Source organism: Ceratotherium simum, chromosome 33 (genome assembly GCF_057802395.1).
Source record: "Ceratotherium simum simum isolate JZ-2026a chromosome 33, ASM5780239v1, whole genome shotgun sequence".
Lineage (NCBI taxonomy): Eukaryota > Metazoa > Chordata > Mammalia > Perissodactyla > Rhinocerotidae > Ceratotherium > Ceratotherium simum.
Window position 1 is genome coordinate 19,270,951 of NC_141932.1, and position 18,839 is coordinate 19,289,789.

General features: G+C 41.1%; 1 long non-coding RNA gene across 7 annotated transcripts in view; it reads left to right on the forward strand.

Moving 5' to 3' along the window:
- Positions 1 to 18,839, forward strand: part of LOC147912871 (uncharacterized) — a 214,153-nt gene that overhangs the window by 63,774 nt on the left and 131,540 nt on the right. For 2 of the 7 annotated variants that reach the window (XR_015549498.1, XR_015549501.1), the window contains one exon: positions 2,239 to 2,952. The exons of the other annotated variants lie outside the window; for them this stretch is intronic. This is a non-coding gene — a long non-coding RNA (uncharacterized LOC147912871). The remainder of the gene's footprint in view (positions 1 to 2,238; positions 2,953 to 18,839) is intronic. 7 annotated transcript variants of the gene reach the window in all.

Here is an 18,839-nt window from a genome sequence, read left to right on the forward strand (position 1 = left end):
TGAATTCAAAAGCTGCTTATTGTGGCATAGCTCTCCTGCTCACACACCCTGCTCCTCCAGGGAATGCTTTGTACCTTAAGATTGTTCTTGGCCGTGAAGTGCCATGGTTTAAATGTGGTTTTTTCCTCCCCAGAAAGGTATTTCTACCTCTTCCACCTCAGTCAGCACTGTCCCTTGTTGTGGGGGTTCTTTTGATCCAGTTTTCAGTTCTCTCTCAGGGGTAACTGTTCTAAGGATAGTTGTAAATTTGTTGTGTCCATGAGAGGAGGTGAGTTCAGAGTCCTCGTACACCATCATCTTCCCAGCAATCCTCATACCATATATATCTTAACCTACTATTTTTGTTTTTTTTTTGGTGTGAAGGATAAGCCCTGAGCTAACATCTGCCGCAAATCCTCCTATTTTTGTTGAGGAAGATCGGCCCTGGGCTAACATCCATGCCCCTCTTCCTCTACTTTATATGTGGGCTGCCTTCCACAGCATGGTCTGACAAGCAGTGCGTAGGTCCACGCCTGGGATCTGAACCCGTGCACCCCGGGCTGCTGAAGCGGAGCGGCAAACTTAACCACTACGCCACCAGGCCAGCCCTGTATCTTAATGTACTCTTTTACTGTCATTTCCTAAAGGACTAATGGTTAACCTGTGTTACAGATGAGAAAAAAGAGGCTAAGGGATGTGAAGTGATTGGTCCAGGGTCACCCAGACAGCTAATGACAGAGCTAGTGTGTTTCACCTCAAAGCTTGTGTTCTTGCCTCTGTATCAGAAGAAAAGTGAAAGAGAAGGAAGAGAGGAAGGCGAAGAGAAGCAAGGAAGAGAAGGAAGGCGAACCATATTTTTCTTGTGGGTAAAGTTTAGAAAAGGTACCTGTGGTAGGCAGAATAATGGCCTCCCCAAAATGTCCACATCCTAATCCCTGCAACCTGTAAATGTTACTTTATATGGCACAAGGGACTTTGCAGATGTGATGATGTTAAGGATCTTGAGATGGTAAGAGTAGCCCAGGTGATCCAGGTGGAACCAATGTAATCACAAGGGTCCTTATAAGTGAAAGAGGGAGGCAGGAGAGTCAGGATCTGAATGATGCTGCTTGAGAAAGACTCCACCAGTCCTCACTGGCTTTGAAGATGGGAGGGGTCTGTGAACCAAGGAGTGTGGGTGGCCTCTAGAAACTGGATCAGGTAAGGAATTGATTTGCTCCTTGAAATTCCAGAAGGAATACCATCCTGCTGATGTGTTGATTTTAGCCCAGTGAGACCAATCGTGGACTTCTGATATCCAGAACTGTAAGAACTGGAAAAAACATATAGTCTTTGCATTCCAGGAGGTGACAGTCTGCCACCCAGAAAAAGAGACTGGAAGAAGTATTCCAAAATGTTAAATAATGATTAAGTCTAGAATATGGTTGGAAAATGGAATATGGGTAATAGTTATTTTCTTTTTTGTACTTTATCTTAATTTTTAAAAAGAAAAAATTAAATATCATAGAAGTTTCATGATGTTATAAATAAAGGTATGTTCAGTGTACTGTGGGAGCACAGAGAGGGAATCATTCATTTGCCTGTGGGAGTGTTGGGGAGGAGGAAATTCCCCCACTACCCATCTTGAGTTCTTATGGATGGACTAGTAATAAAACTGACACAAGACCAAATTAACAGGAGAAAAACCAGTTTAATACATTCGCTGGCAGATCATTGAAAACTGATACTCAGAGACTGAACAAAGCATGCAGTGTATATTTACACAAAGGGACAATAAGTGTTTGAGGATTTGACAGGACAAAGAAACTTTGGCTTGGGGTATGTAATTACTGAGGAATTTGTGGAGAGTTTAGGCTTGAGGTAGCAAATTAGTAAAAGTCACAGTTTTAGTTTATATAGGCTTCCTGGCCCTGAATTCCCTAGCTCTCATGATAAGGAGGGTACCTTTCACATGGGAGATTTAATTCCTGCTTTCAGGGAGGATAAAATTTCAGGAGGGTCAAAACTTTAAGTTACGCAAGTGACTTAAGTAACTTTAATTCAAAATAATCAATATGCCATTGTGGAATATTTTGTGGCAGCCTGCCCCAAACAGTTCTGGGCCCCAGCAATTCCCTCCTCTGAAACTTCCCTGGAATTTTCACATATTGAAAGTTGAGCTGGTACCCTTTGATCCAGCTATCCCACTATTGGGAATATATCTAACAAACCTGAAATCAACAATCCAAAGAGGCTTATGCACCCCTATGTTCATTGCAGCATTATTCACCATAACCAAGAAGTGGAAGCAACCCAAGTGTCTCTCGATTGATGATTGGATCAAGAAGATGTGGTATATATATACAATGGAATACTACTCAGCCATAAGAAAGACAAAATCGTTCCATTTGCAACAACATGGATGGACCTCGAGGGTATTATGTTAAGTGAAATAAGCTAGAAAGAGAAAGACAAACACCGTATGATCTTACACATATGTGGAATATAAACCAACACATGGACTGAGAAAACTGTATGGTGGTTGCCAGGGGCAATGGGGGTGGGAGGTGGTCACAAGGGTGAAGGGAGACATGTATATGGTGATTGACAAACAAAAATGTACAAACAAAATTTCACATTATAAACTATTAAAACGTCAGTAAAAAAAAAGTTGAGCTGGTAGATTGTTCTATTTATTCATTGAATGAATCTTTTAGTCTTGAAAATTGTTCAGTTTAGTTAAATAGTTCTGTCTCATTTCACGAGGTGGGTATGGCAGGTGGTTCCCCAAAGTTAGGTCTATGGTGCAAGCAAGCATATATTTAATAAGAAACATTTCAATGGAAACAAAGAAAAACGAAGATTAATGGTTGGAGAAAATTACAAACCAGTTTCTGTTTTTAGGTGGCAGCCGGTCAAGAAGATTTCTAGATGTCAGGGTTCAAACGTCTTTTACAGTCTGAAATATCTCTGATGGTGTCATTGGATGTTCCGGTAAACTTTCTGAGTAGCTTACACAGCAACAGGCATGCAGATTGTCTAAACAGGAACTATTGTGGTGATCTCGCAAGTTTATATCAAGTTTTTCAGCTTGTTGGCAGGGCTTCAGGGAAAAAGGGTCACTTTAGTTCTCAATGATTCCAGTAAAAAATGGGGGAATAATTGGAAATGTTAGTTTGGAGAGTTGTAGCTAGATATTGGAGGAGACTAGAAGAATTTAGGATCCAGCCCAGTGTTTAGGTAAACAACAAAACTTCAAAGAAAATTAACAGTGCTGAAATCTAATACCCAGAAGTGTGTGTTGTAGTTTCTACTGAAACATAATTTTTCTCCCTAAAATCACCCTCAATTTTTTTTCCCCAAAGATAGTCAAATTAAGACTACTTTGCAAAATAAGTCTGGGTTCAATAAACTTGGCTTAGTTATTTACATAAGTACAGCAAGAATAGCAAATGATCCTATAGGTTCTTTTATTTAATCTTATTTATTTATTTTTTTCCCCAAAAGCCCCAGTAGATAGTTGTATGTCATAGCTGCACATCCTTCCAGTTGCTGTATGTGGGACGCGGCCTCAGCATGGCCAGAGAAGCAGTGCGTCGGTGCGCGCCTGGGATCCGAACCCAGGCCGCCAGCAGCGGCGCGCATGCACTTAACCACTAAGCCACGGGGTTGGCCCCATATAGGCCCCTTTAAATTCGCTTTGCTGGAGTTTTTCGTAAGGAATCTCCAGATTGAACTTTTAATAGCTAAAAAGGGTAAGAAGGCTCTTGAGATTAAGAAGCCAATTCAAATATTTCCATCAGATTCTGCCTGCAGTACCTATAGATTTGGGTGAATTTCTCTCTTCTTGAGGTTCCTGCACCTGCCAGGAAGTGACCCTCTTTACTCACCTGGTTAACCTGTCAGGAACTCTGCAAGTAGGTACCAGACTGTTTTTCCAAGGGGCTTTTATGGGCTCCATAAGGTCAACTTTAATTCCTTAAAGCTGTTTGGTCACATCTGAGTTTATGCATGTCTCTCTCAAACATGACATTTTAGTCAAAGCCTTGGTAATATCACAAATGTTTCCTGTGAGAAAGAGAACAGTTTCTTATTGAATTTATGCAAGTAAATATATTGTCATGAACGTAAGAACGCTCACTGAGAGCTTCTGAATTCTTTTTTTTTTTTAAAGATTTTATTTATTTATTTTTTCCCCCAAAGCCCCAGCAGATAGTTGTATGTCATAGCTGCACATCCTTCTAGTTGCTGTATGTGGGACACGGCCTCAGCATGGCCGGAGAAGCGGTGCGTCGGTGCACGCCCGGGATCCGAACCCGGGCCGCCAGCAGCGGAGCGCGTGCACTTAACCGCTAAGCCACTGGGCCGGCCCAACTTCTGAATTCTGGAGGGATCAGGTTGGGAGAAAAAGTAACTGTTTCAGTTTTGCTTATAAAGATATATTTCACCAAATTGCTGTAAGTCATAGATACCTTGAGAAAAGAAAAAAAATTTCCTTAAATCTGGAAAAACAAAAGATTAAAACAGGAATATTTCAGACAAAAGTCATAAAAATTATAATCTTCCTCATCAGTTCATGTAGTCCCATGTAATTAATTCCTTTTCTGCTTAAATCCAGTTTTCCATTAGTTCTCTTGACTTTACCTTATGATTAAGGGGGATAGTGACAGCAATAATTTCAATAAGTTTGGAAGGTTTTTGTTACTGCTTCTATTATGTGCCTAGTGAAGTGTGTGCCTTGATCGCTGGAGATTGTGGAAGGTACACCCCAAGTGGGAACCATATTTTCTAACAGTTTCTTGGTCACTGTGATGGCATCAGCTTTGTAACAAGGGAAGGCTTTAACCCATCTGGTAAACATACATACAACAATGAGAACGAATTGTTAACCCATACTAAGTGGCAATTGAATGAAGTCCAACTGCAGGTGCTTAAAAAACCCAGAGTGAGGAGTTCTGAGGTTTCTAGGGAGAAAATAGTTTTTCCTATGGTGAGTGAAGGAACACAAAAACTGAAAAATGACGTTTGCCAGGGAGCCAGGAAGAACCAAGCAGTCATCTTGGGTTTCCCATAGCCCTGACTCTTTGTTTAATTTAAAGCCATTGTTTACTCATCTTAATTTCTCTGATTCTGGATCAGACTGTTGCCATGTTACAAGGACATTGGGATGGTGAAAAGTCTGGGAACGAGGAGTCTTTTTTTTTTTTTTTTTATTGATGTTTTAATGGTTTCTAACATTGTGAAATTTTGGGTTGTACATTTTTGTTTGTCCATCACCACATATATGACTCCCTTCACCCCTTGTGCCCACCCCCCACCCCCACTGCCCTGGTAACCACAGTCCAGTTTTCTCTGTCCATGTGTTGGTTTATATTCCACATATGAGTGAGATCATGCAGTGTTTGTCTTTCTCTTTCTGGCTTATTTCACTTAACATAATACGCTCCAGGCCCATCCATGTTGTTGCAAATGGGACGATTTTGTCTTTTTTTATGGCTGAGTAGTATTCCATTGTATATATATACCACATTTTCTTAATCCAATCGTCAGTCGAGGGACACTTAGGTTGCTTCCACTTCTTGGCTATGGTGAATAATGCTGCAAGGAACATAGGGGTGCATAAGCCTCTTTGGATTGTTGATTTCAGGTGCGTTGGATAGATTCCCAGTAGTGGGATGGCTGGATCATAGGGCATCTCTATTTTTAATTCTTTGAGGAATCGAGGAGTCATTTTTTTGCAGAAACAGAATAGACTTCAACCACATGTGCCACAGTCTTTGCAGATTCTGTTGGTGCTGCCTTTGCGTGAAAGTCAACCAGGGCATTTCCCTATACTCAGATTCAGTCCTTTTAGTGTGAGCCTCAATTTTTATGATAGACAACGTTCTATCCCAGGATGTATCAGACTTCTAGGAAACTCCTCTAACATATGCAGATACAACATAAAGAAGGCTTAATGTAACTTCTTATTTGACAATGCTTCCCACGTAATTTAACATATCAAATAAGCCTAATTTGTTTAACATCTCTCTTTTTATAAGGAAACAGAATAAATCTTTTGAAATGTCCCAGGGGTCCTCTAAACACTTCAAGGGTAGTTGAGGTTAAAAGACTTTATTTAGAATTTGTTTTTGGGAAGATTGTCAAAAATATCTAAAGGGTTAGACTGAGAGTGACGTCAGCATCATGGTGGAGTGAGCTCTTCCCTCAGTCTCTCCCCTCTAAGATATAACAAAAAGGACATTCTTAGAGAAACAGAGGACATTCATACAACACAATAGATGTTTGGGAGATCCACACAGCCATACGTCTGAAGGTAGGGGTGCTGGACCCCCCAGGGAGGCAGTGAAAGGAGGTAAGGAGACTCTCCCTCCCAGAACATCAGCTAATTTGGGTGTGGGACCTTGTCAGCAGCCAGCACGTGACACTGAGAGGAGAAGGAGGAAAGGGCAGCCCTCTCAGGGAATGCTTGCACTCTCAGAGTTGCCTCCCAGCCTGTGGGAATGCTCCATAATGAGGCAGCTAAGCAATTGTGAGGGCATCCACACCAAGCTGAGCAGACCAAGCTGGCAGACAGTGAGTGCAGAGTGGCAGGGCCTGAGATTGTTCGTGTGAAAGGAAGCACCCCTCACCCTCCTCCCACCTGGCACACTAGCTCAGCTGGTCAGCCAGAACAGGGGATCCCTGCCAGAGCACCTGCACATACATGTGTAAAGCAGCAGTGGCCAGTGGGCAAACACAGACGGGCCCTGTCAGTAGAGCTGCCAATGGACAGGCAAATTTTCCAAGAGTAGCAGAGGGCTCAGGAGACACAGCTCCTGCCCCCCACAGTGGTGGCAGTTAGATCTGTAAGCAGTTACTACCACTATGTGATAGCAGAATTCCACCCCATCAAAGAGCATGAGGAGCTGTATTAACACTCCAGACCGGAAGGAAAATGACAAGTACCCAGAAATCAATCCTGAAGTCACAGAAACTTACAATCTACGTGACAGAGAATTCAAAATAGCTACCAAAAAGAAACTCAAGGAGTTACAAGAAAACTCAGACAGTTTAATGAGTTCAGGAATAAAATTAATTAACAGAGGGAATTCTTCACAAAAGAGATTAAAGCTATGAAAAAAGCCAATCAGAAATGTTGGAGATGAAAAGCACAATGAATGACATGAAGGAAAATCTGGAGTCCTTAAACAATAGAGCTGATATTATGGAGGGCAGAATCAGTAATTTAGAGGACAGAAATATAGAAATGCTGCAGGTGGAGGAGGAGGAGAGAGAAGTAAGACTAAAAAGAAATGAAGAAATTCTCTGAGAAATATCCAACTCAATTAGGAAATGCAACATAAGGATTATAGGTATTACAGAAGGAGAAGAGAGGGAGAAAGGAGCAGAGAGCTTGTTCAAAGAAATAAACAGCTGAGAACTTGCCATATCTGGGGAAGGAGCTGGAGTTACATGTAAACGAAGCTTATAGAACTCCTAATTACATCCATGTAAAAAGACCTTCTCCAAGGCATATATTAGTAAAACTGACAAAAGTCAATGAGAAAGAAAAAATATTAAGGGTAGTAAGGCAGAAGAAAATAACCTACAAAGGAACCCCTATCAGGCTTTCAGCAGATTTCTCAGCAGAAACCTTGCAGGCTAGAGAGAGAGTGGAATGATATACTAAAAATTCTGAAAGACAACAACTTTCAGCCAAGAATACTATATTCAGTGAAACTATCTTTCAGATACAATGGAGAAATAAAAGTTTTCCCAGATAAACAAAAGCTGAGGGAGTTCATTGCCATAAGACTGCCCTACAAGAAATGATCAAGAAGGCCCTGTAAAAAAAAAAAAAAGGGGTTGGGGCCAGCCCCATGGGGTAGCTGTTAAGTGTGCATGATCCGCTGCTAGCTGCCCCGGTTTGGATCCCAGGCACGCACCGATGCACTGCTTGTCAGGCCATGCTGTGGCAGTGTCCCATATAAAGTCGAGGAAGATGGCACGGATGTTAGCCCAGGGCCAGTCTTCCTCAGCAGAAAGAGGAAGATTGGCATGGATGTTAGCTCAGAGCTGATCTTCCTCACACACACAAAAAAGGGTTTACAAAGCCTTGACCAAGGAGATAAATAAAGAGACAAAATCAGAAAATTGTAGCTCTCTATCAGAACAGGTTAGCAAACAATTATAACATTAAAGATAAAGGGAAGGAAAGCATCGAAAATAACTATAATCACTTCATTTTATTCACAAACTCACAACACAAAATGGTATAAGTTGTGACAACAATAACTTAGATAGGTTAGAGGAAGGTGATGGAACCTGCTTAGGCTAAGGAAATAAGAGACTATCAGAAAATGGACTATCTCATCTATAAATTCTTTTATACAAACCTCATGGTAACCACTAAACAAAAAATCAGAACAGAAACACAAATGATAAAAAAAGAGAAAACTGAGAAAACTATCACAGAGAAACACCAAACTGAAATGGCAGTCAGAAGTACATGGGACAAGAAACAAGGCAAATACAGAACAACCAGAAAACAAGTGATAAAATGGCAGTATTAAGCCCTCATATATTAATAATGACTCTAAATGTAAATGGATTGAATTCTCCAATCCAAAGCCACAGAGTGGCTGGATGGATTAAAAAACAAGAACCAACAATATGCTGCCTAAGGAAACACATCTCAGCTCTAAAGACAAACACAGGGTCAGAGTGAAGGGATGTAAGACAATACTCCAAGCTATTGGCAAAGAAAAGAAAGCAAGTCTTGCCATACTTATATCAGATAAAGTAGACTTCAAGATAAAAAAGGCAACAAGAGACAAAGAGGGGCAGTATATAATGATAAAAGGGACACTCTACCCAGAGTACATAACACATATAAATATGTATGCACCTAACACAGGAGCAAAGTACATAAAGCAACTATTAACAGACCTAAAAGAAGAAATTAGCAGCAACACAATGATTGATAGTAGGGGACGTCAACACCCCGCTCACATCAATGGATAGGTCATCCAGACAGAAAGTCAACACGGAAATAGTGGAATTAAATAAAAAACTAGACCAGATGCACTTTATATACATATATGTATATACATATATACACAATATGTAACGCTCCATCCAATATCAGCAGAACACACCTTCTTCTCACGTGCACATGGAACATTCTCAAAGATAGACCATATATTGGGAAACAAGGCAATCCTCACAAATTTAGGAAGGTTGAAATCATATCAAGCATCTTTTCCAACCATAATGCTATGAAACTAGAAACCAACCACAAGAGAACAACTGGGAAAGTGACAAATATGTGGTGACTAAACAACATGCTACTGAACAACCAATGGATCAATGAAGAAATTAAGGAAGAAATCAAAAAATATCTGGAGACAAATGAAAATGAAAATACACCGTACCAATTCATATGGGATGCAGCATAAGCAGTCTTAAGGGGGATATTTATAGCAATAGAGGCCTACCTCAACAAACAAGAAAAATCTCAAATAAACAACTTTACCCTATACCTAAAAGAACTAAAAAGATAAGAAAAAACAAAGCCCAAAGTCAGTAGAAGGAAGGAAATAATAAATTCATTCATTCAGAGCAGAAATAAATGAAATAGAGACAAAAAAAAAAAAAATAGAGAGGATCAATGAAACTAAGAGCCGGTTCTTTGAGAAGATAAACAAATTGACAGACCCTTAGCTAGACTCACCAAGAAAAAAAGAGAGAAGCCTCAAATAAATAAAAGTAGAAATGGAAGAGGAGACATTACAACAGATACCACAGAAATACAAAGGATTTTAAGAGAAAACTATGAAAAACTATATGCCAACAAATTGGATAACCTAGAAGAAATTGATAAATTTTTTGGCTCATACAACCTCCCAAAACTGAATCAAGAAGAAACAGAGAATCTGAATAGACAAATCACAAGTAAAGAGATTGAAACATAATCAAAAACCCTTCCCCCCAAAATACTCCAGGACCAGATGTCTTCTCTGGAGAATTCTACGAAACATTCAAAGAAGATTTAATATCTATTGTTCTTAAACTATTCGAAAAAATTGAAGACCACGGAACACTTCCTAACTCATTCTACCAGGCCAACATCACCCTGATCCCAAAGCCAGACAAAGACAACACAAAGAATGAAAATTACAGGCCCCTATCACTGAGGAAAATAGATGCAAAAATCCTCAACAAAATGTTGGCAAACTGAATACAGCAATACATTGAAAGGATCATACACCATGATCAAGTGGGATTTATACCAGGGATGCAGGGATGGTTCAACATCCACAAATCAATCAGTGTGATTTGATTTGTGGATGACATGATTCTATATATAGAAAACCCTAAAGAATCCATTGGAAAACTATTAGAAATAATCAACAACTACAGCAAAGTTGCAGGGTACAAAATCAACTTACAAAAATCAGTTGCATTTCTATACTCTGATAATGAACTAACAGTGAACTCAAGAATACAATCCGATTTACAATCGCAACAAAAAGAAAAAAATATCTAGGAATACATTTAACCAAGGAGGTGAAAGACCTATGCAATGAAAACTATAAGACACTATTGAAAGAAATCGAAGAAGACATAAGGAGATGGAATAATATTCCATGCACATAGATTGGAAGAATAGCATAGTTAAAGTGTCCATACTATCTAAAGCAATCTACAGATTCAATGCAATCCCAATCAGAATCCCAATGACATTCTTCACAGTAATAGAACAAAGAATCCTAAAATTCATATGGGGCAACAAAAGACCCTGAATAGCTAAAGCAATGCTGAGAAAAAAGAACAAAGCTGGAGGCATCACAATCCCTGACTTCAAAACATACTACAAAGCAATAATCATCAAAACAGCATGGTATTGGTACAAAAACAGACACGCAGATCATTGGTACAGAATCAAAACCCCAGAAATAAAACCTCATGTCTACAGGCAGCTAATCTTGACAAAGGAGCAAAGAACATACAATGGAGAAAGCAACGTCTCTTCAAGAAATGGTGCTGGGAAAACTGGACAGCCACTTGCAAAAGAATGAAAGTAGACCATCTTCTTTCGCCATACACAAAAATTAACTCAAAATGGATCAAAGACCTGAAGGTGAGACCTGAAACTATAAAACTCCTGGAAGAAAATGTAGACAGTACACTATTCGTCATTGGTCATAAAGGGATCTTCTCGAATTCCCTGTCTACTCGGACAAGGGAAACAAAAGAAAAAGTAAACTAATGGGACTTAATTAGACTAAAATACTTCTGCAAGGTAAAGGAAACCATGAACAAAACGAAAAGACAACCCACCAACTGGGAGAAAATATTTGCAAATCATATATCTGACAAGGGGTTAATCTCCAAAATATGTAGAGAACACATACAACTCAACAACAACAACAAAAACAACCCAATCAAAAAATAGGCGGGGGATATGAACAGACATTTTTCCAAAGAAGATATACAGATGGCCAATAGGCACATGAAAAGATGTTCAACATCACTAATCATTAGGGAAATGCAAATCAAAACTACAATGAGGTATCACTTTACACCTGTCAGAATGTCAGTAATTAGGAAGGCAAAAAATAACCAATGTTGCAGAGAATGTGGAGAGAAGGGAACCCGCGTACACTGCTGGTGGGAATGCAAACTGGTGCAGCCAGTATGGAAAACTGTATGGAGATTTCTCAAAAAATTAAAAATAATACCATATGACCCAGCTATTCCACTACTGGGTATTTATGCAAAGAAGTTGAAATCAACAATCCAAAGAGACTTATACACCCCTATAGCCAAGACATGGAAGCAACCCAAGTGCCCAACGACTGCTGAATGGATGAAGAATATGTGGTATATATATACAATGGAATACTACTCAACCATAAAAACGACAAAATCGTCCCATTTGCAACAACACAGATGGACCTTGAGGATAGTATGTTAAGTGAAATAAGCCAGAAAGATAAAGACAAACACTGCATGATTTCACTCATATGTGGAAGATAAACAAACACTTGAATGAAGAGAATAGATTAGTGGTTACCAGAGGGGAGGGGGTTGGGGAGTGGGCATGAGGGATAAAAGGGCACATCTGTATGGTGACTGACGAATAATAATGTACAACTGAAATGTCACAATGTTATCAACTGTTATGACCTCAATAAAATAAAAAAAAAATCAAAAGGGTTTACAATACTAGTCAAAGAATATGATCGGTCACTGAGAAACAATACTTAGTTCTCCATTTAATGAAAGTGATAATAAAAGATTTTAAAGGCAAATTCAGAAGATTACATAGCTCTTAGCAAAACTTAGCTCTTGCTATTGAGAAGATTCAGTTTTCTTAAGTAATCAACTAATTTCTTAAGTAGCCACTAAGTGGTCGGGAGTGTTCCCATAAGTGGGGCCACCATGACATGGTGGGAGCTCCTCTGGGCCAGGCTACCCTGAAAGCATTTGCATGCAGGCTGGGCTGCCCCTGCCTCCTCTTTTATTTTATTTATTTTGTATTTATTTTTGCTGAGGAAGATTCACGCTGAGCTAACATCTGCTGCCAATCTTCCTCTTTTTGTATGTAGGCCACCGCCATAGCATGGCCACTGACAGATGCGTGGTGTAGGTCCATGTCCCAGAACCAAACCCAGGCTGCCGAAGCTGAGTACACCAAACTTAACCACTGGACCACTAGGCCTGGCCCACAGTTTGCATTTCAAATGGCCAATTCTCTTTCTTTTTTTTCCTTTAACCTCAGGCTTTACTGACTGAGCTAGCTAGGCTCAGTCTCAGGCAATTGTGCTCTGTTATCTCCTGGGGTATTTATATTCCAAAGACATAGTAGAATTTACAATTTCAAAGGGCAGAGAGGAAAAAAATGCAAGTTTTTTCCCTAGGAGTTTCAGAGTAATTCCTTTTTAAATGTTTCCTGCTTTTCTCAAGTGCAGGACAATTGTACTTTGAATGTCCTGATTTTGATTTTTTTTAGTGTAGCCAATTTAAAGGATCCATCATCTGGCCATTGACGAGTAGGACCTTAATAGTGACTCAAACCAATATGTTTTTATATGGCTTAACCAAAGACACAAAGGAGAGTGCCAAGGATGCAGTTCTCACAGGATCCAGAAAGTTTACTCCCAAGTACAGTCTAAGAAAGCAAAGGCTTTCATTGCACAGGTAATAATGATGGCGTAGTGGAAATGATGTCTCCCACAGGAATGTGGGATGCGTCCAGTCACAAACCTGCTAGTTTGTGACACCAGGCAGGTGCTACTGGAATGGGACTTTTCCAGCACTAATAAACAATGAAGGTTAAGATGACAAAAGCACCTTATGGACTGGAACCCCTTATGACAAACTCCCCTGAGAGCTGGCACAGCCAGACAAAGACAGAGCTGTTTGTGACTTTGTGTCTCGGAACCCCAGTCTATTCGACTGACCACCAGGTACACTCTGGAAATACACCTTCTGGGTGGTGGGGGCCAGAGAAAATATTTTCACTGGTAACAAAACCAAGCTCTCAGGACATAGAACAAGGTAGAAGGAAAAACCTCATCCTGTTTTTACATAGAGGACCCACAGCAAAGTTTGTCTAAATAGATGCCAGTCTGGTGAGAACCATAAGACGCAATAGTCTGTGAGACTGGCTCAAACAGCAGGCTTATAAAGGGCCTGTACCTGCTGCCCTGCCCTATGGTTCTTCATCCTTATAAAAAAATGACACAACAAAGACGAAGGAAAACAATGACTATCTCTGGGAGGAAGAGTTCAACAAAAATCAAGAGTACTCATCCAAATTTACTAGAGTCACTGGGCCCTAAGGAACTAATTCCACGAATAATTTCTGCTAATCTAAATTTAGAGAGAGACAAAAAAAGCAACTCTCACCACTTTCATACGCATCAGATCCTGAAGACAGAGATGTGGGAGGCTGACATGGTAAGAAAGCTTACCTTTTTTGCCAGCTTCTGTGTCAGACATCCCAGTGTCTCTTCCATGCAGCAGTTAGAGGGAAAAAGCAGTTTTCCAGCTGGTGATTCTCCTGGTTGGGTCTCCAAAACTGCCAGGGAGGGGGAAATTCCCCGCTCCGGACGTCTTAGGTTCTTATGGCTGGACTAATAATAAAATTGAAACAAGCCCAGATTAACAGGAGAAAAACCAAGTTAATACATTTGTGTGGAAGATCATAGAAAAAAATGATGCTCAGAGAGTGAGCAAGCAGGCAGTTCATATATCTTTTTACACAAAGAGACAATAAATTTGTGAGGATTTGACAGGACAAAGAAACTTAGGTTTGGGGTATGTAATTACTGAGGATAAGAGCAGAGTTTTGGCTTGATGTAGTAAATTAGTAGAAGTAGCAAGGTTTATTTGTACAGGATTCCTGGCCCTGAATTCCCTTGCTCTTGTGATAAGGATGTATCTGTCTCCTGGTGCAAGGAGAGTACCTTTCACATGGGAGATTTATTTCCTGCTTTTAAGGGGAACAGAGAGAGGAGGGTCAAAACCTTATGTCAAACAGGTAACTTTAATTCAAAATAATCAACATGCCACTGTGGGATGCTTTGAGGTGGCCTGCCCTGGACCCCAGTAGGAGTCCCTTCAAGATCTCTGGGAGAGCATGCCATTTGAGTTTGCTAAGGGCAAGGGCAGGAGAAGGAAGGATGGTACAGGTAGAGGAACAGCTTGTGCAAGGGCAGGAAGGGAAAAATGATAGACTTTGTCCTGAGGGTAAGCATAAGACTTTGTCCTTCAATCTAAATGATCCATCACTTCAGTGGATCAAACCCAAAGGAATGAATCTCTAGGTATCAAGGAATATGGTCAGAGACCTTTTATGGGGTGAACCAAGACATTCTGGCAACCTGGAAACGTATCAGGTAGCTTTGGACTTGGCAGCTGAGGAGAATGTTCTCGTTCTGAAATATTTGTTGTTTAAGGCTCAGGCTTTTCTGCTTTTCCCCTCCTCTCACTTCTCGCAGTACTGAGATGGGCAGGGCCCTGGTCCTCAAATAGATCCCCTGGTGTATTTTGCAGGAGGGTTTGTTTCCTTTGTTGAGGGGTGGATGTGTAGCTCTGACTTTTTTGTTTTTTCTTTCACCAGCAATTAGGTATATGATAGAGTGGCTGGTTTCTCTATTAATCATCTCATGACGGAGCCATCTATATCTCATCTTGATTCCTCCGTCCTCTAGGGAGCCAGGCCTTTTCCTGGCTGTCCTAGATCCTGGGGGACTCAGAGGCCATGCAGAGCACTATGTGAGGGAAAAAAACCAATAACAACAAAAAACAAAAACCGGGGGTGAGTAGGAACTATTGTAATTGCCTCTATTTTCTTAAAGTATGTGTTCCTTTCTCCTTTCCCCCTCTCCACCCTGGTATTTTAAGGCCAAGTCCTGATCTCTGGGCACAAAGCTGGTTTCTTTGCTCCTGCTGTGGTTTGGTTCCACCCACCAAGACAACAGGCCTATTTTTCTCTATAGTCAAAGGCCCTTGTTTTGGCCCCAAATGTTTCACCCTAAAGTTGTGTCAAAGCTCAAGCCTTCCTGTTCTGTCCCTTCAAGGTCATCTTGGAATCTGCAGGCTTGTGTGTGGGGTAGGGGGTCCTGAGATATGATCAGCGAAAGAGAAAGGCTGTGGGAATCCCAGACAACTGTGCTTGGGAGAGTCTTCTAGGCCTTTTGGCAGAAGAAGCAGAATTGTGGGCCAGGACACCTGGGTCCTGGTGCTGGTGACTAAGCTTTGACCTTGAATGAGTAGATTTGTTTCTCTAGGCCTTAGCTTTGCCTGCTGCACAATGAGGAGATTTGACGAGATGAACTCAAGCCCTACAGCTTGAATGCCCTGGCCATGCATTGTCTTTCCTCTTACTCACTGGAAATCTGTATCATCCCTTCAGGGCCCAAGGATCCACCATCAGATGCGATAAATTTGGCTAATGTCTGTATGAGGGGGACCAACTGCCAGGTATCATGTACCTGCTTGGCTGGCCTTTAGGCTAGAGTGGAGTGGGTGGATCTTTGTGGCCTGGTCTTATTTTGGGGCTCCCTTTAGTAGCAGGAGAGGTGGGGTCCTGGCAAATGGTGAAAGTCTTGACTACCAGCCTAAAGAGTCTGGCCTCTTGTGAGTGGGGATCTACCAGAGGCTTTAAGTGGGAAGTGACCTGGTCAGACTTGTGTTTTGGGACGTGCACTCTGGCAGCTGGTTTGTTGGGAGAACTGTGGCTGTGGAGGGTCCACATGAGAGTCTGAGATCTGAACTGGGAGATGAGAGGGCATGGAGAGCAGCAGACAGGAGAGCCGTTTGAAGAACTGTTAGGCCTTGGTGAGTGACCACAGAGGAGGAGATGGTGAGGAGGAGGACTGAAGATGATTTGGAGCTGTGTTCAGTTTGGGCTCTTGGGTGGATCAGATGTCGTTAGCCCTTAGATAAGGTTGAGAGATTGGTTGCCTAGGGACTGAGATGCTAAACTCAGCTTTGGATGTTTGATACGATGTCTGTGGATTCTCCAGGTGGAAATACTGTATGGGCATTGGGGAAAAGCTCTAGAAGGAGGCTGGGGCTTTGCCAGTGGTGAGGCCGTGAGTGGGGCTGGTGAGTGGTGGAGGCCAAGATAGAGGAGAGGGAGCGAGCCCTGTGTCTGTGTCTGTGAGATACTGCTTAGCCTGGTCTCTTTGTCACAAGCCACAGGGCTGAGTTCTAGTCTTCTTTAACCTTTCCTCTGTTGATCAGAGTGACTTTTCAGGGTTTTGGCCCAGATAGATATTCTTAGCCTGTGGGGTCACTTATTAATTGCCTAAAGGAAAGGAAGGGCTTTCGGAGAAAGTAATAGAGAAGAGAAGGTAATCGAAACACATCCTATCAAACACTTGAACATTCATTGTAAAACATAAAAGCACAATGTAAATTTCAAGTTTTGTCGAGAATACCTTGTCCACAGGGGAGAAAGGGAAAGGGTGAGAGTAGGAGGGCAAACGGGAAGTAACTTAGAAAGATTAAGCTAATAGCTAGGCTACTAGGTCTAGAAATCTCCTTGGAAGGCTCCCTATAGCTTAGAAGTTACTTGACCTGTCAGTTTCTTGGGAGTAATGAGTTTTATATGTATGCATTGCAACATAAAATACTAATAGCCAATAAACATGGTGTGCTTACTGATTGTCGTACAACTGGCAACTAGTGTACCTAAGTGTGTACTAACAGAACAAGTTATAGCCAACAAATACTGCGTGCTTACTATGTGCCACGGGGCCGGCCCTGTACATTTCTGTTTGTCCATCACCATATATGTGACTCCCTTCACCCCTTGTGCCTACCCCCTCGCCCCATTGCCCCTGGTAACCACAATACAGTTTTCTCTGTCCATGTGTTAGTTTATATTCCACATATGAGTGAGATCATACAGTGTTTGCCAATCTTCCTCTTTTTGCTTGAGGAATATTCGCTTTGAACTAACATCTGTGCCAGTCTTCCTCTATTTTGTATGTGAGTTGCTGCCACAGCATGCTTCATGAGCGGTGTAGGTCTGCGCCTGGGAACTGAACCCAGGCCGCCAAAGTGGAGCATGCCGAGCAGAATCACTAGGTCGTGGGGCCAGCCCAAGTGTAGACATTTTTTGGCCCCATTTCCTTTTTTTTTTATTGATGTCATAATAGTTTATAACGTTGTGAAATTTTAGTTGTACATTATTGCTTGTCAGTCACCATATTTTGGCTCGTTTTTTTACTTATTGTGATCGTACTATGTATATAACTTTGTATACTGATTTTTTTCACTTGTTATGAAATTTTTCATGTTATTAAAATTTTACAAATATTTAGAAAATAACTGTATAACACTATATTAATGGATAATTCATAACTTACTTAATAGTGTCCCTATTATTGGACATGAGTTATTTCCAATTTTTTCCTCTTCTGAATTTTGCTATGATAAACATCTTTTTGCATTGTCTGTATTGCATTTCTAGTTATTTCCTGGGCTATATTTCTGAATGTGAATAGATAATTTGGTCAAAGGAGTTACATGGGCTCTTGATAAATACTGCCAAATTGTTTTCCCAACACTTGTTAGAGTTATCTGTACTTCCATAGGCATTATATAACTTGGGGTAAAGCATTTTGAAATGGGAAAAGAACCTGTTTTCTATTGTTTTGGCAAGGGTGGACATGAGGAAGACCTTGGGAAGATGGAACCTGCCGTTGGAGCCTGGCACAAATATTGCCCTTGGTGAAAAATATTAAAATACCCCAAAGGATAGAACCATCCTTGACAAAGATCAGGCTAAGATATATTTTCCAGAGACGTTGTTTGTTTGTTTGTTTGTTTAAAAGACAGAAAAAAGGTGAGTTTCAGGCAGCAGAAGAAATTCCAGGGTCTCAAAACTGGAGTATTCTTTAGGGTGGGGCAAAGGAGGCTGCTGCCTGATGTGCTCAGGTCAGGCTAAAGGTCAGGAGAAGAGCCAGGGGGCAGAAAGAGAAGGGCTCTCCACTGCCAGTGGTCAGGACCTGCTTCCATCCAGCGTTGCCCAGGTTTAGTGAAAGGGAGTGAACAGTAAGTCAGGCCAGACCCTTGGGGAGCTGGTTAGGGGCCTGAGGAGCCAGATCTGTTGTCCAAGGAAGTTCAGACCTAGGCATGTTGTATCCAGTGAGAATTCTCTGGTTAGGCTTCATTTATCCTTGGTTGAAAATTTCCATCTTCTTAAAAAATTATTTTGTATTTTTTCTTTTCTTGTTCTTGTTGTTAGTTGCTACTGGAAGATTAGTCAGTCTTGGCTGAAGGAAGTAGAAAAGTTTCATTCAACCTAGCCAGCATAACTAGGGGGGTTGGAAGAGCAACTCTAGGAAGTAGGTGGTGGTGGCCATGGCCGTCCC